The following is a 27,238-nucleotide window of genomic DNA, read 5'->3' as shown; positions in this document are numbered from 1 at the left end:
TATAACAAAACTGCTTCCATTAAGAAGCTTTACTGGTAGACATAATAAGCCTTCTCTCGGGATAAAATGCTCTTACAGCAAAGACAGGGTGAGTTAGAGATGACTGCATTGCACAACCATATCCTCAAGCCCTTTTCTTCTTCAGGTTATCTTTCACATTTTTGGCTGACCTAAAATCCTATCACTTCTTGAATAGCCTGAATAGCCATGTGTTGAGCAGAAATTATAGTGCTCCCTCCCTCTCTCTCTTACATTTAGTTTTTCTGTCTCTACCTACATAACTCCTATTTTTAGCATTCACCCCAGAGAGAAATACTAATGCATTAGAATGTTTTAACTATTCCTATTTAAAATCATTTCTTCTTTTGGAAATTTGAGCAATTTCTAAATCAGTAAAGAATGCACAGATAGCAAATAGGGAAAATATTGCTAAATGCAGTTTTAGGACCCCTCTGCTTCATTCTCAGGATGAAGAATTCCATTCTCAACAACCCTTTGGAACATAGTAAAATTTTAAAAAATAGCAAAGTAGCCTTTGTAATGATGATAGACATTTTCTTTTTTTTTTTAATTAATTTATTTATTTGAGAGAGAGCACCAGGAGCCCGTATGAGCAGGGGGAGGGGCAGACAGAGAGAGAGAATCTCAAGCGGACTCCCTGCTGAGCAGCGAGCCCAAGGAGCCCAACATGGAGCTCCATTTCAATACCCTGAGATCTTGACCTGAGCCGAAATCAAGAGTCAGACACTCAACCAACTGAGCCACCCAGGTGGCTCAATGATAGACATTTTCAAATGAATTAGTACACTGGACATATACATATATATCTAAATAAAATACTTGCAGAATCAGAAAGTAAAGTTTAAAAGTCAGTAGTGATATAGCCTGTGATTAGATTGGGCACCAAATGGGATATTAAGAGAGCAGTATAGAGCAGTAATAATCTTCTTATAATCACCATAAGTCAGACCCTTGGTAGAATGCCACATCCAGTTGTGGTTCATAGTGCAGAAGAAAATACAGTACTTGGTGAAAGTTTAGAGGAGGATCACAAATCTGATTAAGAGAATGATAAGATATACCCAGAGAAAGAAAACTTAAGCCACAGTTTCCAAGTATATGAAGGGCTTTCCTTCCTTTCTTTGGAGAGGGGGAAAAACATACAAGAAAAAATGGACACAGAAGGTACACAGATGGCCAATAGACATCAGAAAGGCTGCTTATTACCATCACTAATCATCAGAGAAATGCAAATCAAAACCACAGTGTGATATCACCTCACACCCATCAGAATAGCTAAAATCAAAAAGACAAGAAATAATAAGTGTTGGTGAGGATGTAGAGATGAAGGAACCCTCATATGCTGTTGGTGGGAATGTAAATTGATATAGCCACTATGGAGGTTCCTAAAAAAAGGAAAAAAAAAAGAAATACCATATGATCCAATAATTTCACTATGGGGTATTTATTCAAAAAAACCAAAAACACTAAATCAAAAAGATACATGCACCCCTACATTTATTACAGCGTCATTTATATAGCCAAGATATGGAAGCAACCTAAGTTTCTATCAGTAGACAAAGGGATAAGGAAAATGTGGTGTATACACACACACACAGTAGAATATGACACAGCCATAAAAAAAGGATGAGACCTTGTTATTTGTAACAATATGGATGGACCTAGTGGGTATTATGCTAAGTGAAATAAGTCAGACAGAGAAAGATAAATACTTTTGTCTTCACTTTTATGTGGAATCTAAAAAACAAAAGAAATGAATAAACAATCAAAAAGCAGAATCAGACCTATAAATACAGAGAACAAATTGATGATTGTTAGAGGGAAAGGGGGTTGAAGGATGGGCAAAATGGGTGAAGTGGACTGGAAGATACAGGCTTCTGGTTATAGAATGAGTAAGTCACGGGTATAAAAGGCACAGCATAGGGAATATAGTCAATGATATTGTAATACTGTTGTATGGTGTCAGATGATAGCTATGCTTTTGGTAAGCACAGCATAACATATGGAGAAATTGAATCACTATGTTGTACACCTGAAACCAATGTAACATTGTGTGTCAACTATACTCAAATAAAAAAATTTAAAAAAAAATTTTTAAGTAGGCTCCACGCCCAATGTGGAGCCCAGCACAGGGCTTAATCTAACAACCCTAAGATCAAGTCCTGAGCTGAGATCAAGAGTTGGACACTTAACCAACTGAGCCACCCAGGTGTCCCCAATAAGAATTCAGAAAAAAAGAAAAATGGACTCAATTTCCACTTTTTGGAGACTTGAATTAGACAGTGGCCAGACAGTGTTGGGGGAGCATTCCTGTAGCATTCTTGCCCACATCTGAAGAGTATATCTCTACTAATGTTACTGTACTGTTCTCTGCTCCTCATGCTGCCCACTGCCTAATTTAGATTACTGTCTGTTTCTTTTAGGGGTATGCCCCTCTCCCAAATTTGTAGGCATCATGAAAAGTGAGTTGCCTCCTCATCTCTTCAGTATTGACTTCGAGGTGGGCAGAACTGATAACCAAGACCTGGAAAAAATTAGTGATAATCAAAATAGTGACAAATATTTTTTGATTCTGTTCTATTCTTTATTTTGTTTATCATCCCAGTGGATACCCAGCATGACCTTACAAAGTGGGGCTTCTAGATAAGCACTATCATCCTCATTTTACTGATGAGGAAATGGAAGTATGGAGAGGTTAAGTAATTTGCCTTAAGTTATAGAGTGAGCAAAGGTGGAGCTAGGAGTTAAAACCAGGCAGTGTGGTTTTAAAATCATTTCATCTTAACTATGAGACCATATTGACAATGCTACATAATTATTAGGAATGGAAAGCATCAACCATCACTGCATTTTAAGTCACTTGTGAACTAGGCTCATCTCTGCAAGCCAACCTTGAATAAAAGATCTGTATGAGATATAGGTGGCTGAATCATGAAAAAATTCTGGTTTTAAGGCATTGTTTGCCAGTCCTTGGACTGGGAAAAATATGAAGAAATGTCTAAGAAGATCTAGATCAGTTTCTGAATACTGGGAAATGACCTGAGGATGACAAAGATCAGAGACAAAGCATGAGACCAAACCAAAACTGAGTATCTTATACATAATTTTGGTACTATCAGGTTGACAAGCAAAGCTTTATAAGTCAGACAATCATGGGTTTCATTATTTCCTTGATTATTCTGCTTCTGGTTTTCATAGCTTTTAGAAGTCTTTTGCCAATTAAAAATAAGAAATTTCATCAATTAACTGGCTTGTTTTGAGGCTAAGGGGTAGAGGACCCTAGATGATGCATGAGGTAAAAGGAACAACAAAAAGAAGAGGATTTTGGTTTTGCCCACACTTGAACTCTAGAGGGAAGAAAGAAAGAGTAGGTTCATAAGTGGTTATAGCAGAGGAGGTCAACGTGGAAGAATCCCAAGGGGTGGGAGACACTCAAGTCAGGGACTGCTTGACTCAGAAATCATTCCATGAAAGACTTTCCCTTTGGAGTGGCGCTCATGTGTACCAACCTTGGAGGGCATTGAGTTTCATAGAGGAAGTTGTTCCCTTTTACCTTCACACATACTCAACTTTTCATCAGAACTGAAAATGTCACAAAAGCTGTGGAATGAAGATCATCTCCTTTCCCTGTACAAACCCATCAAGGAAATAGGTCCTCTCAAGAAGAGACTTCCTGGGGCGCCTGGGTGGCTCAGTCGTTAAGTGTCTGCCTTCGGCTCAGGTCATGATCCCAGGGTCCTGGGATCGAGCCCCGCGTCGGGCTCCCTGCTCTGCGGGAAGCCTGCTTCTCCCTCTCCCGCTACCCCTGCTTGTGTTCCCTCTCTTGCTGTCTCTCTCTCTCTCTCTGTCAAATAAAATCTTAAAAAAAAAAAAAAAGAAGAGACTTCCTTAAAAGTCAGGATCAAGAAGGAGGAAGCTCAAAGTTTAAGAAAAATGCCAATCAGGTGGCAGGGCCCTAAGCAGTCCAAATTAGCTTTAGAATCAGGTGCTATCAGTCCACTAACATTGTCATTTTTCAAGATTGTCAACTTAGGTCTTTTGTATTTCCATACAAATTTTAGAATCAGGTTGTCAGTTTTTATATACCAAAAATGTCTGATGGATTTTAGTTGAGATTATGCTAAATCTATAGCTCAGGAGTTGGCAAACTTTTTCTCTAAAGGGTTAAATAGTAAATATTTTAGATTTGGTGGGGTGGGGGGGGAGGGCAAAAAAGCCATACAATAGATAAAGAATAGGCATGGCCATGTTCCAATAAAACTTTACTTTTTTTTTTTTTTAAGATTTTATTTATTTATTTGAGAGAGAGACAGAATGAGAGACAGAGAGCATGAGAGGGAGGAGGGTCAGAGGGAGAAGCAGACTCCTTGCCGAGCAGGGAGCCCGATGCAGGACTCGATCCCGGGACTCCAGGATCATGACCTGAGCCGAAGGCAGTCGCTTAACCAACTGAGCCACCCAGGCGCCCCAATAAAACTTTACTTACAAAACCAGGCAGCTTTGGCCTATGGACCATAGTTTTTTGACCCGGTAGCAGAGGAAAAAATTTTCCTTCTACTTTCCTGGATTCTACACCTGTGGCCCTGAAAGGTAAACTGATATAAGATAGATTAACAACAGAAAAATAAACAAATTTATTGACATGTGTGGTGCATATACATGTGGGAGGAACTCAGTGATGAAAAAATGGAAGGGGTGGTTAGAACGTGGGGTTTAGGTAGAATTTTAACAAAAGAAAATAAATTTTTAGAGAAGTGACAAGACAGGAAAAGGGGTTTAGGCATTTAGGGGTGACAAACTGTGCTAAGGTAAATATACAGAGAAGCTAATGGATGATAAGGGCTAGTTAGTAAGTTTTGTTTGTTTTAGACTGTCTGTGCCATCTCTCTCCAAGGATGAGGTTGTTCTCCTTCCTGGTAAGGAAGGGGGAGGAGGATACCTTCACAATGGGAATTTATGTTTTGCTTTAGGGGAAGGACAGAGAGCTCATCCTATGTGCTTTTTCTTAATTGCCTTTAGCTCAAAATAATCGTTATGCCAGAGAAGCATATTTTGGAGTGGCATACTCTAAACCTCTTTTTTCTCTGTTATAGATCAACTGACATTGAACAATGTTAAGTTTTCTAATCCATAAACATAGTATATCTTACTGAATTAGGTCTTCCGTATTTCAATTCAGCAATGTTTTGTTGTTTTCAGTGTACAAATATTGCACATTTTTGTCAAATATATGCACACTTCATGAATTTTTTTGTAAATGGATTCAAATTAACTTCATATCAATGAAATTTCTTTCTGTAAAGTCTATTTTAGGGAATATGGGAATTTATAATTTATGCCTTATTGTCAAGAAGAATATTATTACTATTTTGTTTAGTAAGCGATGTTCAAATATGGAACTGGAATAAAATTAAAAATCATTATAAACCAATCTGCCCTTAAAGATCACATTAGTTTTTCCCTCTTTGATTTAGTGCTTCTAAATAAAGACTTTAGAAAAGCAACTGAGGAACAGAAAATATAGAGTTAAAATTGCAATGAATCTGTTCTCCACAAGTAAACACTTAGGGAGTGTAAGAACTGCTGCATATTTTATTTTGAATGGCCTTAAAAAAAAAAAAAAAGATTTACCATTGTAGTTATATTTTGCTTGGAACAACCTCAAGATGAGTTTGTACGTATGTGCTTCTGGGTGGCCATGAAATTAGGTCTGGGATTAAGATGTTGCCACAAAAAATTTCCAAAGTAAAAAGCCATGAATAATGAAGAGTACTTTATGCTGTATGCATATGTATGGTACAGTGGTAAAGAACATGGGTTTGGACTCAGAGAGCCCTGGTTTCAGTCCTGACTCTGCTACTCTCTCTGATATTTTGGGCAAGTCATTTAAGACTTCTAAGTTCTAGCTTCCTCATATATAAGATAAAAACAGTGTTATTACCTACTCCATGAAGTTGTGGTGAATAGTGAATAAGATAATGTGTGAAAAATTCTTAGGTCCAGGAACATAGTAAATGATCAATAAAAGATAGAGACTATTATAATGTTCTTATTTATGAAGATGTTGAAATTGGTGATGATGATGATGACTGTTATAAAACTTATGTATATGACAAATTTGTTCTGACTTCCCCCACCAAAAACCTTAATACAAGCAAGAAAAATATCTGATAAATGTTTTTAGATTTTGGTAGTCATCTGGAGAGGGGTGGGGTTGCAGAGAGATGGGAGAGGTAGATGTTATAGAAGCAAACAAACAGTAATTCTTCCTCACTGGACTTCAACCTGAGAAAGGAAGGCCTAGAAAAGAGCAATGAAATCCATTCCTGACACTCCTTTTATTCCATAACAATAGAAAGAAACAGAATCTCTCTTAAGGGTCTTCATTTCTGGTTTTTTGGACCCTAAATCCACTATTCTCTGTTTTATGGCAAAACCAAAAATGAATACTAAGAGTTAAAAAAAAAATGCAGCTCAGTGGGCTTCTTAGGAATTAGTATTCCCCCCGGAGAGAAGTGGTTTCACCTTCAGATAAGACCAACAATAAGCCAATTGTTGATGCCTAGTGCTTAACATACAAAGAGTAGAGGTTAAATCTGGAAGAGTTTAGAGAAGTCAATGCAAAAAGCAGTGAACACGATCATGATTTATGTAGATAAATTTAGCCACTTTTAGTATGAAAAATGGTCTGCCATGCAACATAAACAGTTTTTTGTACAACTGCTTTTTAAATACATCCATTTATCTTTCATCATATTACTGCTGCATTTTATTATAAACATTATGAGCAGGATCATTTATAGGGAAAAGAGTCAAGAAAGTAGCACTTACTCATGAGAGGCAGTGATGAAATGCTGATACAAACTTTTGTGTGTGTGTGTGTATGTGCAGATTTTCACATCTTTTCTTTTTGTCTGCCTTTGCATGTTCTAGGCTAAGGGATTTCCTCATGTAGAATTTCTATCAGAAATGCTTATTGCTTTCTTCGGAACTCTCAGTATTCTTTCCTGAATGAAGTAGTATGCCAACCACAGTGCCTGACACATCTATACATTTATTTGAATTTCCTTTCATTTAATTATGTTCACTTGAGCATCTCTCTAGGAAAGGTAATTTTTGAGGTGTTCATGGCAGGAAAAATCCTTCAGGTTTGAAAGATGACCCTTCTGAGCAATCCGTGCCTACGTTGTCTATGCGTAGCTCTACCTTCTGCTGTTTTCTGCTACCAGTATCGTTTCTCTTGATTCCTGGCTGCTGTATACACCTTCCAGAGGTCTTTTACTCTCCTCCAGAAACTTGGGGATTTCCCAAAAGAATCCTGGGTGTTGGCTGTTAATCTGTTCTTTACCCCTACCATTGGCAGTTATTTACTGAATGCCTACTATGTTGGTGGCATTATGCTAAGCACCAAGGATACAATAAGACATATTTGGAGGTGGGGGAGGCACACATGTAATCAACAATATATCATAATAACAATATACCATAGTATCAACAATTATAATAATGTGAAGAGGTTTATTAAATAGGAGTATGCATCTAAATATGGAAGGAGGAAGTTAGAGGAATGTGTCTCAGAGAAGGTGATGTTTGAGAGACAATGCTCTGAAAGATAATTAGGAATTAGCCAGGTAGAGAAGAGGAAGGAAGGAAGGAGGACATTACAGGCTGGGAGATCAGCATGTGCAAAATTCTGGAGGCATCAACCAGTGGGTTGGTTTGAAGAACTGTAAGTGACTCTAAAAGTGAATGAAGAGAGGTTTAAGGAGTAAATGGAAATGGGGATAACACATAAGGTGCTAAGGTGCTGACCGCATGACTTAGGGGAGGTGATCAGATGCAACTTTATTTTGCCCTACCAATGACCCTTCCAAATTTATTTAGTGGGATAATTTTCACCTGCTTACAAAGGACATAAGGTCTGAAATCATGATTTCATTGCCTGCATATTTCTAGACTGTCTAGTCCAGTACAAGGGTTTTAATATTCATTGAGAGGTGGGACTTCTCCCCACTCATGATGTTAAGACCTGGTTAGTAGTTGCCTGCTTCTGGAAATATGGGTATGATTGACTCCAGTTCTCTCTGCCTCCCCACTTCCCCCCTCCCCCCATTTACTAGCTGTTCTTTCTGGCCCAGCCAGGACTGAAAAGGGTGTGAGAGAGAGAAGTAAAAGAAAAAGGCAATTCTTAGTTTACCAGATACATTGCAATTTGGGATCAGCAGGTGGTTAAAACTAACTTCCTCCATGGGACTTTTCCATGGTTCCTTGTGATCTTACATTCCCCCCTGTGGTCTCTTGATTCAGGCAGATGCATCTCTATTCTGGTGGTCATTTGTAGTTCTTTCCTGAGCCCTTAGGAATCCAGCAGTGACATTGGCACTAACGTGGGCATACAGGTCTGTAGATTGGGAAACTAGAGACCCAGAAATGACAGGTTATGTGATTTGTATGTGAGTGAGATGGTATTACAAACCAGTGGGAAAATGGTACAAGTGACTTTCATAAAGGAAAAAATGAAGTTATATTCCAACTTAAAATGTTCTCAAAAATGGATTCCCATTAGATTAAAAATCAAATGTGAAAAACCAAACTTTAAGATAATAGTAAAAAAAATGTATAGGAGAGTCTTTGACATGGAAGTAGAGAAAGATTTCCTAGGCAAGATACAGAAAGTATGGCTCATAAAGAACAAATCTGATAAATCTTTAAAATTTAAAAATCTTTAAAATCTTTAAATTTAAAGCTCCTCTCCTTCAGAATATAATGGTTAAGAAATCCAAAGGCTTGTGGAAAATATTTGAACCATAGGTAACAGACTGAGGATTAGTATTCAGAAATGTAAAGAACTACTGAAAGAGTAAGAAAAATATAAACAACCCAATGAACATGTATGGAGATTATGAACAGGAAACTCAGTGAGGTGGAAATCCAAGAATCATGCAGACATTTTTCTCAACCTCGCAAGTAATCAGGGAGGTGCAAATAAAATAATAATGAAATACTCTTTCATATACCTTTTGGATTGACAAAGATTTTAAACTCCAATAATATCAGCAACTGGCAAGGATATGAGAAATGGAAAACATCATATACTGCTGTGGAGAGTATAAATTAGAATGCTCTCTAAATTTCTAAATAAAGTATATGTAACATACGCTGTGATTCCTAAGTGTAAATCCTAGAAAACGATTATACCTAGTACATTATACAATGTATTAGTTCCCTGTGGCTGCCATAACAAATTACCACAACCTGATGGCTTAAAACAACAGAAATTTATTCACTCACGGTTCTGGGGGCCAGAAGTTGGAAATCAAGGTGGAGGCAGCATTTTGCTCCCTTCAGAGGCCCAGGGAGAGTTCCTTCCTTGCCTTTTCCACATTCTGGTGGCTGTTGCCATTCCTTGGCTTGTGGCTGTGTGTGTGTGTGTGTGTGTGTGTGTCTGCTCTGTCTCCACATCGCCTTCACCTCTCTGTGTGTGCTGTTGAATTTCTTTCTGCCTCTCTGTTACAAGGATCCATGTAATTGAATTTAGAGCCCACCTGCATAATCCAGGTTAGGAACTTCCTCTCAAATCTTTAACTTAATCACATCTTTTGCCATATAAGTTAATGTTCACAGATTGAAGGGATTAGGACATGAACAAATACTTGGGGATATCACTCATCCCACTACAGGGACATAGACAATGATGTTTATTAAGAATTGCTGTTAAGGGCGCCTGGGTGGCTCAGTTGGTTAAGCGACTGCCTTCGGCTCAGGTCATGATCCTGGAGTCCTGGGATCGAGTCCCGCATCGGGCTCCCTGCTCGGCAGGGAGTCTGCTTCTCCCTCTGACCCTCCTCCCTCTCATGCTCTCTCTCATTCTCTCTCTCTCAAATAAATAAATAAAATCTTTAAAAAAAAAAAAAAGAATTGCTGTTAATACCCCAAAATGGGAAGCAACGTAAATGCCCCACCCATTAGATAATGGATAAAGTGTGATTTGTTCATATGATAGAATATTATATAGCAATATAGAGCCCATTTTGTCTTTATATCAAAACACATAGATCTCATAGACTTGTAATAAAGCAAGTTGCAGGAACCATTTATTTAATTTTTAACACAGAAATACAGATATTTAGTAAAAGTATAAAAACATGAGCTGAATAGATACATGCAGATATATGACAGTGTTAGAAACGGGAAAGCATCAGCAGGGTAGAAGATAGGGGAAGAACAAAGATGATTTCATTGTAACTTTTCTTTTAAAAAAATATACCAAGTAGAAATTCCAAAATGTGAAGAGTTCCTAGTTCTCAGTGATAGACATGTAGGTGTTTATAATTCCACATGTTAAAATTATTTTTTAGGGTGCCTGGGTGGCTCAGTTGGTTAAGCAACTGCCTTCGGCTCAGGTCATGATCCTGGAGTCCCAGGATCGAGTCCCGCATCGGGCTCCCTGCTCAGCAGGGAGTCTGCTTCTCCCTCTGACCCTCCCCCCTCTCATGTGCTCTTTCTCTCTCTCAAATAAATAAATAAAATCTTTAAAAAAAAATTCTTTTTTAAATGTTTTCTATTTTATTTTTTGATATTAAAAAAATAGAAAATGTTTAATAGTTACTACGATAACAGTATCGAGGATAGATTAGAAAAGGCAGGAAACAGAAGAAAGGAGATCAGCTGGAGACTACGAAAAAGAGATAAGATGTTTGAAGATTTGACCTAAGAGGGTGACCATGAAAATAGCAAGAAAAGGGTGATTATGAACAACATCTAAGGGGTAGAATCTGTAGGACCTGTGACTGAGTTGATTGGTCAGGGTTCAAGGGTGATGCCAAGTCACTAACCTGAGGAACCAGATGAATGGTGGTCCTACAGTCACAGGCAACTACTGATCTGCTTAATATCACAAAATAATAGTTCTTACTTTCTAGAACTGTACGTAAATGGAAAGCAGTGTACCCTTTTTGCCTGGCTTCTTTGTCTCAACATAATTGTTTTGATATTCATCCCGGTTATGTATAAAAATAGTTCTTTTTTATGGCTTTGTAGATGTAGTTTTATTGATTGCCAATCAACGTAGACTGTCCCTTCCTTGCTGATTTGCTCCCTGGCTTGTCACCACATGAGATTCATTCTCCCTTCCCTCACCTACCCCCTGCCCTACCATATCAAAATCCGAAGCTTCCTGAAATCTTCTTGTCACCATTGGATGGGCAATGATAATACCAGAGGGATTTCTTGATAGATTGCAAAATGTTGCATTAACAAAATATTAAGTGAACAATATTCTCAAGGGGGTCAGATAAGGTAATCCTCAAAGTCCCATTCTCAAAAATTCTCTCATTTGCTGCATTTCTGCTTAGTTCATGGTCCTACAAATGAACCATCATTTCTAATATGGATTTGCTAAAGACGCAAAGATAGCCAGTGCTAGTGAGATAAGGCTAAATGAACACTCCAGTTACCATGTTTGGAGTTGCCCTCACATTCATCTTTTGGTTGGCCTATGCAGAAAATAAACAACAAGCAAATTAATAAGTAAATACCAGAGGACTAAGTTCCACATCATTATCATTTTGTGATTCTCAGGGCTACCATACGGATCAAATTCAACTGGTATCCCGAGGATTCCAGTGCTGCCTTAGAAAAATAATTAGTCTGGCATACCAACATCTAGGCAGTTGGCTGAAGGCTGATTCCAGGAAATAAGCACTTTGACAGAGTGACAAGCATGGATGCCCAAGGGAAGGAGAAGCCCTGAAAGAATTGTTTTAAGTAGCTGCTTAATGATTGAGCACCTTGAAATGCTTTCACTTGGCAGGGCGAAATTATACTACCTAGGGATGTCTGGGTGGCATTTAAAGTTGACAGTAATGAGTGTTGGTTAAAAAAAAAAAAAGAAAAAGTATTTTATTGCTCTAGCAATTGCTAGACCTCCTGAAACATCTCCATTCTTTACACCTGTGCTAAGAAAAAAGAACAAAGAAGAAGGAAGGAAGGGAGGAAGGAAGGAAGGAAGGAAGGAAGGAAGGAAGGAAGGAAGGAAGGAAGGAAGGAAGGAAGGAAGGAAGAAAGGAAGGAGGGAAGGGAAGGGAAGGGAAAGGAGGAAGGAAGCAAGGAAGGGAAGGAGGGAGGAAGGAAGGAAGGAAGGAAGGGTGTTTCTACCTTGGTTGCTTTGTTTCCAAAGACTCCTGTAACAGTTTAAAAGCTAACAGCAATTGATCTCTTAACAACTCGCCAGGCTTTGTGCTCAGTGCTTTACAAGCATTAGCTTATTTAACCTTCACAACTGTGTGTGAAGCATTATTTCCCCTTTCTTTAAGTGCTAAAACCAGAGAAATCCTAGGCAAACGGGTACAAGTTAGTGATTTTACGAGACTGCAAAAAAATGAATCTTTCTCTTTAACAAAGCTTCTCCAAGTTAAATGAAGGGACATTATAGGGTGTAAAGAGAGAGGGCGCCACTGAGTCTTCATTGCCACTGCTAAGAGCAGCTAGACCTTGGACAGGTCACATGACCTCTCTGGGCTTCCTTTCCTTCCTTCTTAAAAGGGTGGATAAACAGTCCCGGCCCTGGCTGCACACTAGAATCACCTGAGGAACTTTGAAAAACTGCCAGTACCAACCCCGCTCCCGCCCTCATTCCTGACTGACTGAATCTCAGAATGTCTGCAGGTGGGGTAAAGTATCTGGCTATTGTAGGGAACAAAGTATGTATGTCCCTACCTCTTTGAGCTAACAATTTAGTGGGAGAGCAAAAAGGAAAACAAAGATCACATACATATATATATGTATATATATACACTTATATTCACTTATAACACTTATATTCATATATATATCTGAGTATATATGAATATATACATATATATTTGTATTGATATACATTAATATATATCAAATATATATTATATATATATAAATCATTTGTGGCAAGTGCTATTAAGAAAAAGGAGAAAGAATGGTGTTATATAAGAGAGAGTAATAAAGAAAACACGATTAAAAGGGAGGTGGAGGCATCTGGGCAGACCTTACTGGGTGTCAGAAGAACCGGAAATGGGAATTGGTTGGGCACAGTGCAGGGGAAAGAGCTTCTTACTTGGTTGGATACATATCAAACTTGGTTGTCTCTTTCCATTACATATGCATACATATACACATACACACACACATATATTTCTATGTGTACATATAGAATAACTTGTTTGAAGACTCCGAGCCAGACAAGGAAGGTGCAAAGGACAGGACAAAGTGACCAGGAGTGCTGCCTTAGGGAGGTCAGCAGCAGCTGGAACATGTGACGGGTTGTATTGAGGATCTTAGTTTTTATCTTAAGTATACAATAGCAATAGCAAGCCAGTGATGGTTTTAGGCAGGAGAGTTTCATATTAAGACTTGTCTTTTAAAAGATCTCTTGTGATTAAATGCGGAGATAGGTTTGGTTGGGGCTAAAGAAAAAAGAGGGGAAAGTTAGAGGATACTGTCATAACCTGATGAACCTTTTGTTCCTTAATGATGCCAAGTTTTAGTAGAATTCTAGGTACCGGTGGAGACTGAATAAAGAGTGGAAGAACAGGAGGCAAGAAGTTGGACAGAATGCAAGTGACATAATTCATTAAAAATCAGGAAATTGCTTTGTACTGAATTTAGAGTAGTGCCTTTGACTTAATACATGCTCTTCTCTTCTCATGGGCTTACTCTGGTCCCGGACGAGCACCCCGAGTTGCCCTACCCCCATTCCTATTCTCTTTCCCATTGTGTTTCTTCTTCCTTGTCATTGTTTGTATTTCTATTCCAAGGCTTAGGGTGCCATTCAACCCTGTAGCTCCCATATTTCCATCCTTGCAAGGGTTTCCATTGTGCACTAGAGCATGGTTGGAGGAAGACACTAATTGTGCAGGGTTTGGCCAAGCATTGATTATGTAGCATTTTGTGCCCTGCTTGAGTGGCTGGTCCACAGGCTGCAGTCCATTTCCTAATGGAGAGGTGTCAGCTTCACAAAAACATCACCTCGATTGGCACTCATTACCACCTTTCAGAGCCATCATCACCCAAAGGCCCAGGAATGAAAGGTCAGCAGGAAAATGCACTTCTGCTCACAACTTCTGGGGTGACCGCTGGCTTCTGATCATGCAGGGAGCAAGGGCTTTTGGGGAACAGGGCTCGCCACCTTTCTGTTCTTACAGCAGATGTTTCTTGAGAAGCCAGCCGCATGACACTAATCTTCAGTTCGCCCACTGACTGGACTCACAGCAGAGCTCCGTCTTATCAAATTTCTGGCCCTGCCCTACTTCCCCAGTGATTCCCAGTCTCCCCACTCCCAGCCTCTAGAGGGTTCGGACTGCAGATGGTTCTGGAGAAGGAGGTGGCAGTAGCACACCTGTGCCCCAGCAGGTGTAAATTCACAGCGCCCACATCCTTATCCAGACAGTGGTTGAGCCATCGCCCAAAGACTTCGTAAGTAAAAATAGCTCCTAGTCAAAGACAACTTTTCAGTATAGAAAGTACATTCACATGAGTTCTTTCCCTTTGATCCTCATGACACCTTGTGAGGGGCACAGGGCAGGCCTTGTTATAAGCCCCATTTTACAAATAAAGGGGTAGAGAACAGAGGCTGGTGACTTGCCCAAGGTCCCACAGTCCTTTATGGTGGAGCTCGCTCACCAAACTGAACTGTTTTAAGGTGTAGGGGCATATGGATCAAATGAGATCACATGTACCAAAGCACTTTGAAAGCTGGAAAGCACTATATATTTGTATTCATTTCTTGAGGCTGCGGTAATAAACTCCCACAAAATGAGTGGCTTAAAATAACGAACTTATTCTCTCCCAGCTCTGGAGGCCAGAAGTCTGAAATCCAGCAGGACCTCTCTTCCCCTGGGGAGCTCTAGGTGAAATCTGTTCTCTGCTTCTTCTAGCTTCCAGTGGATTGTCGCCATTTCTTTACTGGGGGCCACTTCACTCCAATCTCTACCTATGCGGTCACGTTCCCTCTTTTGCTTCTCTGTGTGTTCTCTTCTGTCTCAAATCTTCCTCTGCCTTTCTCTTAGAAGGATACTTGTTATTGAATTTAGAGTCTACTCTCTAATCTAGGGTGATCTCCTCATCTCAAGATCCCTCATTTAATTCCATTTGCAAAGACGCTTTTTCCAAACAAGGTACCATTCATAGTTCAGTGATTGGGACATGGATGTGTATACAGTATTTAAGGCTGTCACTGGTGATGGTGCCGGTGGTAATGCTGCTGGGCATGTGGCAGAGCCCTGGCACTGTCCAGTAGTCCAGATGCCCCCCTTTCCATCTCTGACAATCAAGCCAAGGCAACATAACCTAGTAGTTAAGAACATAGACTAGAGCCAGCTTGCCTAAGGTTCAAATCCTGGTTCTACCACTTGATTATGTGACATTGAACAACTTCCTTAATCGATCTGGGTCTTCTTTTCTTACCCTGTAACATGAAGGTAACTAAGTCTTTTCTCACAGGGTTGTTGCAAGGACCAAATGATTTAATTACATGTAAAGTGCTTAGACCAGTGTCTACACTACAGAAATATTAACTGTAATTATTCCTCAGGTGGCACTATGACTCATGGTAAGTTCTCTCACCTCACCTGTTTATCATTCAGTAATGATTTGGGTAAATAATGGACTTGCTCCTCTGGAGAAGTATTTTTTAATCAGTCACTAATTCTAAGCATTTCTGGGTATGTTTTCTAAAAAGGAACATTCTAAATTATGTGTAGGAAAAAAAAACCTAAATGCAATGAGAAGGGATGATTGTTTTAAAGTCTTCCATTAGCTTCTCATTTGATCCTGAAGGTTCTAATGTCTTTTGAGCTCATTATTCAACCTAAAACTTCAGTTTGTCTTACTAGGATTTAGAAGAGTTCTGCAGGCTGACAAGTCCTTAAAATGTTAGATAGAGACATTTAAGAGAATGCAGTGGTTTCTAGGAAGGATTAAGTGTTTGAGCAAAATGTTACAAAGTGGAATGATATTAGATTGATTCACTTGTGTAGCTTCAACTCAAACAAGTAATGTTAGGTTTCCTGGACTAGAGCTGATTACTACTGTGCTTCTTTTGGGTGTTATTTATAATAAACTCTATTGCTTTTTTCTAAATTTGTCCAGTTTCTCCCACTTTAATCTCAGCCAGAGGCACAATGTCAGAAGAGAAGTAAAGAAATGAGTTTTTGCTCCTGAAATTAGGCTTACCAGGACAAGCATTAAGTTTGGCATCTCATTAGTGTATCCAAAAGAAAATGATGGGGGAACCTAAAGGCTGTCATAAAAATAAATGTTGACAGAGAACAGACAAGCTGGAAGGAGCCTTGGGTATCAATTTATACAATTCCCGTAACTTCATTTTTTAAAAACTTTTTCATTGTGAAAGTAATAAACTCCCACAAAATGAGTGGCTTAATCACTCCCCAAAATTTGGGAAATCATGAAGAAGTGCCCCCCAAAACTAAATAAAACTATTTATAGTAGTCTTACTATCCAGAGATAAATACTACTAATATTTTTATTTTCTTCCAAGGTGCGATTTTCTTTCCAGGATTGGAACCATGCTGCTGAAATTAGAAATGCTTCTCCTCTCTAGTATTTTGAATCTTTTTTATTATAACAAGATAACTGTTATTATAAAAGACAGAGATGGATCAAAAGAGTCTCCCTCTCCTTTGAGCCCTATCTCATTACAATGCCAAGGAGTATCTAGTTGTCCACACTATTTTGTCCTCTGCCCAAAAACAGGACTGTGCAACTGTCCTCCCAGTTCCACATAGCCCCTCAAGTGGATGAAGCAGGGTTGTCTTCTGCCAGCTGAACAACAATACTAGAAGGCAGTCACAGATGCATGTCTTTTTCTAGGACAGTTGAAAACATTAATAATAATAGTCACAATTAACTGAAATCTTTCTATCTAGATACTTTGAATTCAATAACTCATTTAATCCTGACAATATTCCAATTAGGTTATTTACCCTCAATAGGTGAGGAGTCAGGCTTTGAGCCCACAGTAGTCTTGCCTTTAACTACCTTAGAAGAACTCCTAAAGGGATTCGAACAGTGTGATGGTGATACCAAAGCTGCAGAACATTCTAGCGATGAGGAGAAACTGGAGGAGGTTCCAAACTGAAAATCTGAAAGTGAGTTGGAAATTCAGGATTTATTAAAATGTGAGATGTTATCATACTTACACAAATTGAGTGAATTTAATGATATTGGGAAGTATTTTGTTTTGTTTTAAAATTAGTCATCCATTGAAGTGATAATTGTAATATTATATAATACTTAGGTTTATCTTCTTTTATATTTTCGAAAAAGAATAATCAAATAGAGAAGTCTGCTGATTTTGCCTTGGCCAACTCCCTCAAGGGAAGGCCATAGCTCAGGTGAGAGGCCACCACCTACTAGGGAGAGTCAAACAGTGGGAAGATCATGGGGCTTCAGATTCAAATTCCTCCTCCACTGTTCGCTAGCTAATGTATTTACTAGGTGCTCCTTGTTCACCCTTTTTACAAAATTTCTTTTTAAATTTTTTTTTCAGTTTTAATTTTAATTCCAGTATAGTTAACACAAAAGTGTTACATTAGTTTCAGATGTACAATATAGTGATTCAGCAGTTCAGTACATCACCCAGTGCTCATCATGACAAGTGCCCTCCTTAATCCCCATCACCTGTTTCACCCATCCCCCCACCCATCTCCCCTCTGGTAACTGTCACTTTGTTCCCTATAGTTAAGAGTCTGTTTCTTAAGAAAGAATCCTAAGAGTCTGCTTGTCTCTCTTTTTATTTTCTTTTGGTCCTTTGTTTTGTTTCTTAAATTCCACATACGAGTGAAATCATATGGTATTTGTCTTTCTCTGACTGACTTATTTCACTTAGCATTATACTCTCTAGCTCCATCCATGCCATTGGAAATGGCAAGATTTCATTCTTTTTATGGCTGAATAAGATTCCATTTTATATATATATATATCTCACATCTTCTTTATCCATTCATCTATCTTTGGACACCAGGGCTGCTTCCATAATTTGGCTATTGTTAATAATGCTGCTATACACATAGGGGTGTGTGTATCCCTTTGAATTAGTGTTTTTATAGTTTTGGGTAAATACCCATTAATGCAGTTACTAGATCATAGGATAGTTCTATTTTAACTTTTTGAGGAATCTCCATACTATTTTCCAGAGTGGCTGCACCAGTATGCATTCCCACCAACAGTGCACAAGAGTTCCTTTTTCTCCACATCCTTGTCAACACTTGTTGTTTCTGTGTTTTTTATTTTAGCCATTCTGACAGGTATGAGGTGATATCTCAATGGGATTTTGATTTGTGTTTCCCTGATGATAAGTGATGTTGAGCATTTTTCATGTGTCTGTTTGCCATCTGTATGTCTTCTTTGGAGAAATGTCTGTTTATGTCCTCCGCCCACTTTTTAATTGGATTATTTGTTTTTTTGGGTGTTGAGTTGTATCAATTCTTTATATATCTTGGATACTAACCCTTTATTGGCTATGCCATTTGCAAGTATCTTCTCCCATTCAGTAGGTTGCCTTTTAGTTTCGTTTTTTCCTTCGCTGTGTAGAAACTTTTCATTTTGATGTAGTCTCAATGTTTTTGCTTTTATTTCCCTTGCCTCAGGATACATACCTAGAAAAATTTGCTATTGCCCATGTCAAAGATCCTTGCTCATCCTTAATTTCCTAAATAGAGAAATGGAATAAAATCTCCTTTGCAATGTTTTTGTGAGGATTAAATAAGACGCTGTATGTAAAGTGTCTGGCTTAACTAACAGAAGTTAGTTAAGAAATAAATAATTTTTAGGCGCCTGGGTGGCTCAGTTGGTTAAGCGACTGCCTTCGGCTCAGGTCATGATCCTGGAGTCCTGGGATCGAGTCCCACATCGGGCTCCCTGCTCGGCAGGGAGTCTGCTTCTCCCTCTGACCCTCCTCCCTCTCATGCTGTCTCTCATTCTCTCTCTCTCAAATAAATAAATAAAATCTTTAAAAAAAAAAAAAGAAAGAAAGAAATAACTTTTATTATCTGTGCTTCCTCCTGACAGTTCATTTTTTTCAAAATATAGTATACCCAACAGGGAAAGAATGTCTTCATACATTCTAGCCTTGGCAATGCAATACCTACCATGGTGGATAATGGTAATCAAGCAGGATGAATGCAGAGGTTAGAGAGAAATAGTATATACCCCTCCCTGATACAGTGCCCCTACTTACCCAGGCAGGGGCAGCAGCTGGGCCAGGAGGCTGGGAGCTGGCTGGCTTTCTGAGGGCAACTGGGATCAGCTGAAAAAAGAGCAGAGAGGGGAAAAGAATCTCTCGCAAATGCTCTGCTAATCAGCTCCTTTTAAAGCCCCTGAATCTTCCCAGGCTCATCCCGAGTCTTCAGTCTATGCTCCCTATGTCCCTTGGGGATGCAGATGAAGATAAAATAGTTGGAAATATGACTCAGCTACATTATAATATTACATATGAGAGGTCTGGGACAGGATGGTTGAGAATAAAATAATTACAACCCCCACAGGATCTTGCCTTTGACATCTCTCCTTTGAAGAGTCCAAACAGCCTTGCCAATAACAGACTCATCCTTGCTCCCAACATTGCTAAGAAAAGAAAAAGGGACAAAAGGAACAGAGAGACTGTTCCAGGGCCCTAGTCAGTGAACCACCAGTTATTGGGCTCTGAGGAGTACTAACAGCCGTGGAGGAGCTCACAAACTTTAAGCTACTGGTAGGGCCCAAATTAATTGAAGAGCTAAGTGGCAGAAGCAAATGAACAGTGAAGTAGTTTCCCCTGAGACAAGTTTTGGCTGTAGCAGGGTGAGGTGAAGCTTGATTAAAAAAAAAAAAAAAAAAAGATTGTTGAAAGGTCCTTGAACTCATCGGAGAGTGGTGGGAGCAAATTTGCCTGAGAACTTCAGGGATCTTCTGTGAAGGAAAGGACCAAAGCCCCAGCCCCTCTTCCCTGTGATTCAAAGTGACTGAAATCTCTTGAGGTGAACGAAGGGTTAGCAGGTGACCCTTGTCACCACCCAGGAACAAGAAAGGCAGGGAAGTCCCTGAAACAAAACTACTTGGAGGGAAAAATGAGACAAGAGGGAGGGGCTGGGTCCTGCTATGAGCCAGCTGGTTGAAAGGAGAACAGCCCAGGAACCTGTTCTCCACAGGCCTGACTGGAGCCTCAGGATGTGACAGTGAATCAATCTAAGCCAGTTTCACTGCGAGTCAGGCCAGGGTTGATGTGGAAACCTCTTGCCTGAGAGTAGCACCAAAGGGTGGAGGGTGAGGGATTATCCTCTTTTCTTCCTGAAGAACTGTTGCAGCTGATCCCTGAAGAAGGCTCTTCGTTGAATCATGGGGGATGGGAAGCAGAGCCCAGCCATGCCACCACCAGGAAGCACTCTTGGTTGTGCTAGGAGAGACTCTTTGCAGACCCCCTTGGCTTCAGCTGCTTCCAGCTTCCATAGAAACAGCTGCAAAGGTATCAGTTTCTGCTGGAGGGGCACAGCAAAGAAAAGAGATTGGTTTTCCTGCTGATCTGAACGGCAGTGGGCTTAAGAGTTGTATTTTCAGAGGCCAGCTGGGTGGCCATCATTTCTATCCCCAAACTGATGCTGAGAGTGCCGTGGCCCAGAGCTTGGGCTCTGTGGTCAGACATACCTGAGTTAGAATGCTGCCCCTGTCACTCAGTAACAGTCCTTGAGCCAGTGGCTTAAAGTTCCTCAGCTCGTTTCCTCCTGTGTTCTTATTTTCAAATGGGGACAGTAACGATGCCTATCTCATAGGGTTGTTATGAAAGCACCTAGTAAGCCTCAACAAATGTCCAATTAAACAAACAAAGACCAAATCAGTGCCAGGCCCATTCCATGGGAAGAGAACTGCGTTTGGCAAGCATCTCAGATGGATATAGCAAGTAGTGTGTGAGCAACGGCAAGCAGGATACTTCACTAACACGGAGAGATCATGCTGAGAAATAACGAGCAATTTGGTGAGAAAGGGGCAAGTGAGTTTGGGACAAGCCCAGAGCATTCGGAAGAAGGGCTTGGATGACGAGTGGATTCAGACAAGAATCAAGGCATCCCGAGTCTAAAACAACTGCACCCTTTCTGGTATAATTTTTCATTCATTCTCCCTTTTCAGTTTTGTACAAGGACATTCTCTATTTTAGTATTTCCTCCACTTGTTTCTCCCTTCCCCCAAATCTTTCTTGAGGATTCTATTTCCATCGTTTTGTTACATCTTTTGATTTCAATTCGCGTTTGAAAATAATACGCGTGCTGTTACTCATTTGGTGTTTTGGTCAAACATGTTCTACGTAAGACATGAGAATGCACTCCTCTGAAATCTTTGGATGTGAAGAACAAATGGTACCTCTCCCGGGATGGTGGTGGAAGAGTCATAAAGCTTCATACGTCAGGAATCTTCTTGACAGGCCTTCCTAGGCCTGAGTCCAAGATGAAGCTGAGAAAAATGAAAAGGGATTTGGCTGACAAAGCAGATGACAGGCAGGGAGAGCCAGTGAAAGGGAATTGGCCAATGGCAAAAGGGGAATTGGCAAGGCTTTGCAAAACCCCTTGCTGGAAAACCATAAACTTCAGATTGTCCGTCTGGCGCATCAGGCCTCAGAGGCAAATCATTTTTGCCTGTGGAAGGTGCCTGCCAGGAAGCTGCACCTCAGGGGGTGCCTTTGGAAAAGGGGATCATGTCTGGATCAGTGCCCAACATTAAGTGGATGGGGATGAGAAGAAACGGCTCACAATGAGATCTCTGAGGGCTGGGAGATGGGGAGCCGCTCCAGTGGCTGACACTTGTGAGTCACAGCGATGGGAAAAGAAGTTGAGAAACAGAGGAAGAGGACAGGATGCTGGGGAGGGAGGGGGTGCGGGAAGAGGTGGGAAGCAGCTTTGTTTCTTCAGTCAGAGGTTGTCAGGGCCTGTCTTCTTCTGTGACGGGTCTCCACTGGAAATTACTCATCGACCCTTTCGAAACTCAAGTCTGCCTTCCTCCAGGTGAATAAGCCACTTATACGGGTCTCCCAAATGAGTGCTTCCACTGTGAAAAATCTCCCTCAGAAATAAAATGCGTGTTTATGTACATGATCTCGACCTAGGCTGAGCTGACACCTGGGAGCAGGGCTGATCCTTGCCAGGTGAGAGAGCAGGGCCTTCACTGCAGAGCCCTCCGCCTTCCTCAGTGTCCTTTTCCCTTGTCTTTGGGTCATACCTTTGGCTTCCAGGCTATCCAGAATCCTGTTTCCGGCCTTCTCCTGTGGCCTCCCGCTCAATTCTTTCCTTCCTGAGAGTGCTGGTTTATGACCTGTATTTCCCTCATCTCCCCTACCAAGATTTCCTTGATAATACATTTCCTTTACTTCGAGAATTAGGGGAAAAAAATCTTCATGCTAAAGGGTTAATAACCGGTAATAATTTAGTGTGCCAACCTCTGTTAGGCACGCTGCCCTAGCCTACTTCTCCCCAACCCGTTTTCATGTCTGGTACGCAGAGAAAATTTTTCCATGCACTGTGATAAATGAAAGTGAGAGACAATGGGCCACAGAGGGCTCGAAAGCGATCAATATTTCTGGGCTTCTAAAACCCTTCTGTGCACATCAGTTGGGAAGCTGTGTCTTAAGCCAGCAGTTTTTCAAAGGTGCTTCAGTGAGCCGTAGCAGTCTGCACATGTGTCTCCGAAAGAGAGTGGGCCTGATCCAATGGGGCTTCCACTTCAGCTACAGCATCTCTGCTTTTATGTTTTTTTTTTTATGAGATCTCTGAATAAAATTTTATGGAAAGGAAGAGTGTTGGCAGCTTAAAGTAGCTAGAAAATCACTACCTTAAATCCAACAAATAAAATCTTTCCTGATAGACGCTCAGGCAACCATAACAGAGTGATGAGGGATTTATTCTGAAGACAGGGGTTTTCTGGACCCTTCTACCATATCATTCAGGCAATATAGTTTACTCCACACAGACCTCCCTGTAGGCAGGCCCCGCACATGATCTGTGCATATCTTGCCCCTCTGGCTATAGAGGTTTTGTTTCTTTAAAAACTTCCATGCTTGGGGCATCTGAGTGGCTCAGGCAGTGGAGCGTCCAACTCTTGGTTTCAGTTCAGGTCATGATCTCAGGGGTCGTGGGATCGAGCCCCACATCGGGCTTCGTGCTCAGCATGGAGTCTGCTTGGGATTCTTTCTCTCCCTCTATCCCTCCTGCTTGTGTGCACTGCGCTCTCTCTCCCTTAAATGAATAAATAAATCTTTTAAAAAATTTAAAAAATAGAAACTCTGATGCTTGAAAAAGTTTTCCTCGCACCAGCAGGTAGATTAATGCCAGAGCTTGCTCATGTCTTAGCTCAGTGAAACCAAAAACAACATCACTGTTCTTGCCTTTGGTACCTTTTGTATTGCATTTTGATTTGTTTCTGACACTTTTCAGAAGCCATACAACATGCAGAAGATCAAAGCTGCTGAAAGAAAGCCAAGCAAACCAAGTGCTTGTAGGTTGGCTGAGGTTTCCAAAGATTGAGGCATTGATTTGTTTACTATTATAATTAATTATTTTGTTGTTTTTACTGTATGTATTTCCACCCCACCTTGTTCCAAAAAAATTTTCAGAATGGGAAATATTCACTGAATTGTGTTCTGTAGAAGAGATTTAATATCAAATTTCAGGTTACTTGGCATTTGATGAATACATAATTTCAAAACTATCAAGGATTTTTTTTAAATTTTATTTATTTATTTGAGAGAGCGTGTGGCCAGAGAGCACAAGTGGGAGGGGGGACACAGGGGGAGGGAGAAGCGGATCCCCTACTGAGCAGGGAGCCCAATGAGGGGCTCAATCCCAGGACCCTGGGATAATGACCTGAGCCAAAGGCAGACACTTAACTGACTGAGCCACCCAGTCACCCCCAAAACTAAGAAGGTTTATTGTGACATTATTTTAGCACTTTCATTGCCTGATTTTCATTTTAAACCTTGTATTAAAATAAAGTATCAGTGAGAATTACAAGAGTGTGTGTGTGTGTGTGCACGCTTCCGTGTGTGTTTTTCATTTGTATTCCACATCCTATGAAGAAAAACAATAGTTTTATAATTTAGGGTGAGTGTCTTGAAATACTGGCAAAGTTTTACCTTTCAGCCAGGATTTACCAGTAACATTTTTCTATTTAAAGTGGAATTTTGATAACACACTTGAAATTTGCTTCTTCACCTTTAGAAGTTTTTCTACTAGAGTTTTTTAAAATTGCTTTTCAGAAGCAATGGAGGAGAGTGGAGATACAGAATTAGTTAGAACAGACTCGTTTCTGTGACCCTTGCCTCAAATTTTCTTTCTAAACTTCTGAAAGCTCTGGATACAGTTGTCTGATTTATTCTGGATACTTCTGGGCCAGTGAAATTCCAACCTTCAAAATAAAAAGTTTTAGGAAGAGGCCAATTAAGGTTTCTTTCTTTTTTTTTTTTTTTTTAAAGATTTTATTTATTTATTTGACAGAGAGAGACGCAGCGAGAAAGGGAACACAGCAGAGGGTGTGGGAGAGGGAGAAGCAAGGTTTCCTGCAGAGCAGGGAGCCCGATGCGGGGCTCGATCCCAGGACCCTGGGATCATGACCTGGGCCGGAGGCAGACACTTAACGACTGAGCCACCCAGGCGCCCCTAAGGTTTATTTCTTATCAAATAAATCTGTCTCCAGCCAAGAGAACCTGTGCTTACAAGGATCTCATCACCTCCTGAAGCAGGATTCATGCTCTTGAAAACAAAGAAGTCAGCTAGTCAAGACTTTTTCTCTTGCTTCCAACTCTGGCCTACCCTCTGTTGCCTTTTTACTGTTCTCATTTTATTTTAAAATATTTCTGTGGCATTTTATTTTAAAATATTTCAATACGAACATTGTGACGTCGTCGTTGTATTTACAAGTTAACTAACCATCCTCCAAGTGCAGGTAGCTCGTCTTTAAAGTACCCTATCGTAGGCAGCTACCCTGTAGAAGTGGTTAACTGATAGACGAAGTGCCCTAGCTAGAATCAACATCATCTACTGATGGTCTCAGCATTGTAAATATAATTAACCAAACCTATGCTAGAAGGCTTACCGATTAGTATAAGGGTTGTTTAAAATAGTTTTTAAGTGGTGGAAACAGTAGTATTCAAAACAGGTGGTTGGGTAGTAGTGCTGTGAAGGAACGTTCTGGAATGAATACAAATGGTTCAAACTTGAGGTCTAGACCTCTGAATTCCTCCCCTCCACAGAGCACCTTGTGCCTGACACAGCACAAAGCTGGCCACACCTGCCATCAGAGTATGATTGCCTCAAATTCAATTAAGCCTTTTTATGGGAAATGCTGAACAGGAGGCCCAGGTAAGAGAGGGCCCAAGGGTAAAGGGTGGGACTTCTCAGCTACCGAGCAGGCTTAAGACTATTTTTGAGTCTGTTTAGGTGTTGTCAGAATATTGCCTAAAACTTCTTTTCATTATAATACAACTTCTGGTAGCAAGAATGTGGGGAAAGGAACAGATAAGCTCTCCCATTCTCTCACCCTTCTAAACGGCTAGAGGCTATTGACATTTACCAGAAAAACTTTCTATTTGCCAGACCTGTTTGGCTTGGATGGATTGCTGTGCCATGCAAATTTCAAATCTATGCTTCAAAGTCCAAGAAGGGCTCACTTACAGATATCAAAGGTTTATTTAGATAAAGATGTTAGCGCCTTTTTTTTTTTTAAGATTTTATTTATTTATTTGACAGAGAGAGACACAGCGAGAGAGGGAACACAAGCAGGAGGAGTGGGAGAGGGAGAAGCAGGCTTCCCGCCAAGCAGGGAGCCCGATGCGGGGCTTGATCCCAGGACCCTGGGATCATGACCTGAGCTGAAAGCAGACGTTTAACGACTGAGCTACCCAGGCGCCCCAAGATATTTAGCTTTAAGGTTGTATTTTTTTTCCTGGAATTTTGGGACTGATTGCATTCTGTAAATATCCCTTTCTCAATTGTTAGAACTGCTTAGAGGCCATATACTTGACCCTGAACACCACCACTGTGATTTCTGGGATATTTTCTGAACCCTTTTAAATTCTGGGACCCCACAAGTTTCCTTCTTAAGCAATAATTATGCTCCTTTTCTGTGGCATTTCCTTATAAAACACTGGATCCTGAACAGGTTGCCAATCCAAAGCCACCGAGGAAAGGGGACAAGCTGGGTAAAAGGTTCCCTCATTCTGGGCTGGCTGTGCTAGGCAAGCATTGCCCAGGGATCAGGGAGGGACCCATTGAGGACCCTAGGCTTCATGCCTGCAGGATTTCTTTTGAGATTTCATGCCTATCAAGTTCATCTTCAAAGAACACAATGCCCGTCTGATTTTTTATTATTGTTTGAATGAGAGTCAACCACTGACTAATTGTGTCTGGAACATGTCAGGCCAGAGCCTGCCTTGGTGGGAGAGGTTAGACAAGATGACTGGGACTGTGAGGGGGAATTGAGAAACCCCCTTGTGGAAGTATCAGGGTAGAAAAAGGTAGCAGAATTTGGTATTAGTAATGGATTTTGTTTTATTCTGCTCTCTGAACTTTTTGGACCCCCGGGAGCCTTGGAGGGGCCCGTTGGCCTAGAGTGGGTCAGCACGCTCCCTAGGGCTACAGGGCTATGCAGAAGGGAGCCCATGGGGGCAGCACTCAGGTGCAGATCTCAGGGAGACTTGGGGCTGCAGCGCTGGGCGGGCATCCAGGGGCCACCCTGTCCTGCTTCTCCCGTAAAGATCAGGGCACAGGCAAAGACAAGGAACATCTTCCAAGCAGTAATAAGGTCTTGAATACAAGAAAGCAGGGAGCCAGAGCACATCAGCTTGAAATAAGAACAGACTGGTGTGTCCAAGGGAATGCAAGCCAGGTTTCACCAAATTTTTATTGAGAACAATAAAAATGTTGATATGATGTTGATATGAGAATCCTAAGGTATAATAATCATAACTGGGTCATTATGCTTAACATATGGTCCTCATTTCATATGGGGATTCAGTCATTTTCTGTTTCTATTCTTTTCATGTAATCTGGAGTTCTGTAACCATCCTGTCCTTATAGATAATGACCTGGCATGGTTGGCTTCTCCCTGCTTATGGAAGTGACAGTTCTGGGGCCACTAGCTGAAGATGGCTTTAAGCCATTTATTTCCGGGTCTCCATCACATCCCACACTCACCAGTTTTAACTATA

At 40.5% G+C, this 27,238-nt stretch overlaps 1 protein-coding gene across 1 annotated transcript in view; it reads left to right on the top strand.

The window, feature by feature from the left end:
- Positions 1 to 27,238, top strand: part of ANKRD55 (ankyrin repeat domain 55) — a 267,455-nt gene that overhangs the window by 87,219 nt on the left and 152,998 nt on the right. The window contains exon 4 of the mRNA XM_035014447.1: positions 17,007 to 17,162. The gene's annotated coding sequence lies outside the window, so the exon portion shown is untranslated. The remainder of the gene's footprint in view (positions 1 to 17,006; positions 17,163 to 27,238) is intronic.

Source organism: Mirounga leonina, unplaced genomic scaffold, assembly GCF_011800145.1.
Source record: "Mirounga leonina isolate KUSES-001 unplaced genomic scaffold, KU_Mleo_1.0 Mir_168, whole genome shotgun sequence".
NCBI lineage: Eukaryota > Metazoa > Chordata > Mammalia > Carnivora > Phocidae > Mirounga > Mirounga leonina.
The sequence above is the reverse complement of the archived record's forward strand: the minus strand, read 5'-3'. Positions and strand labels throughout refer to the sequence as shown.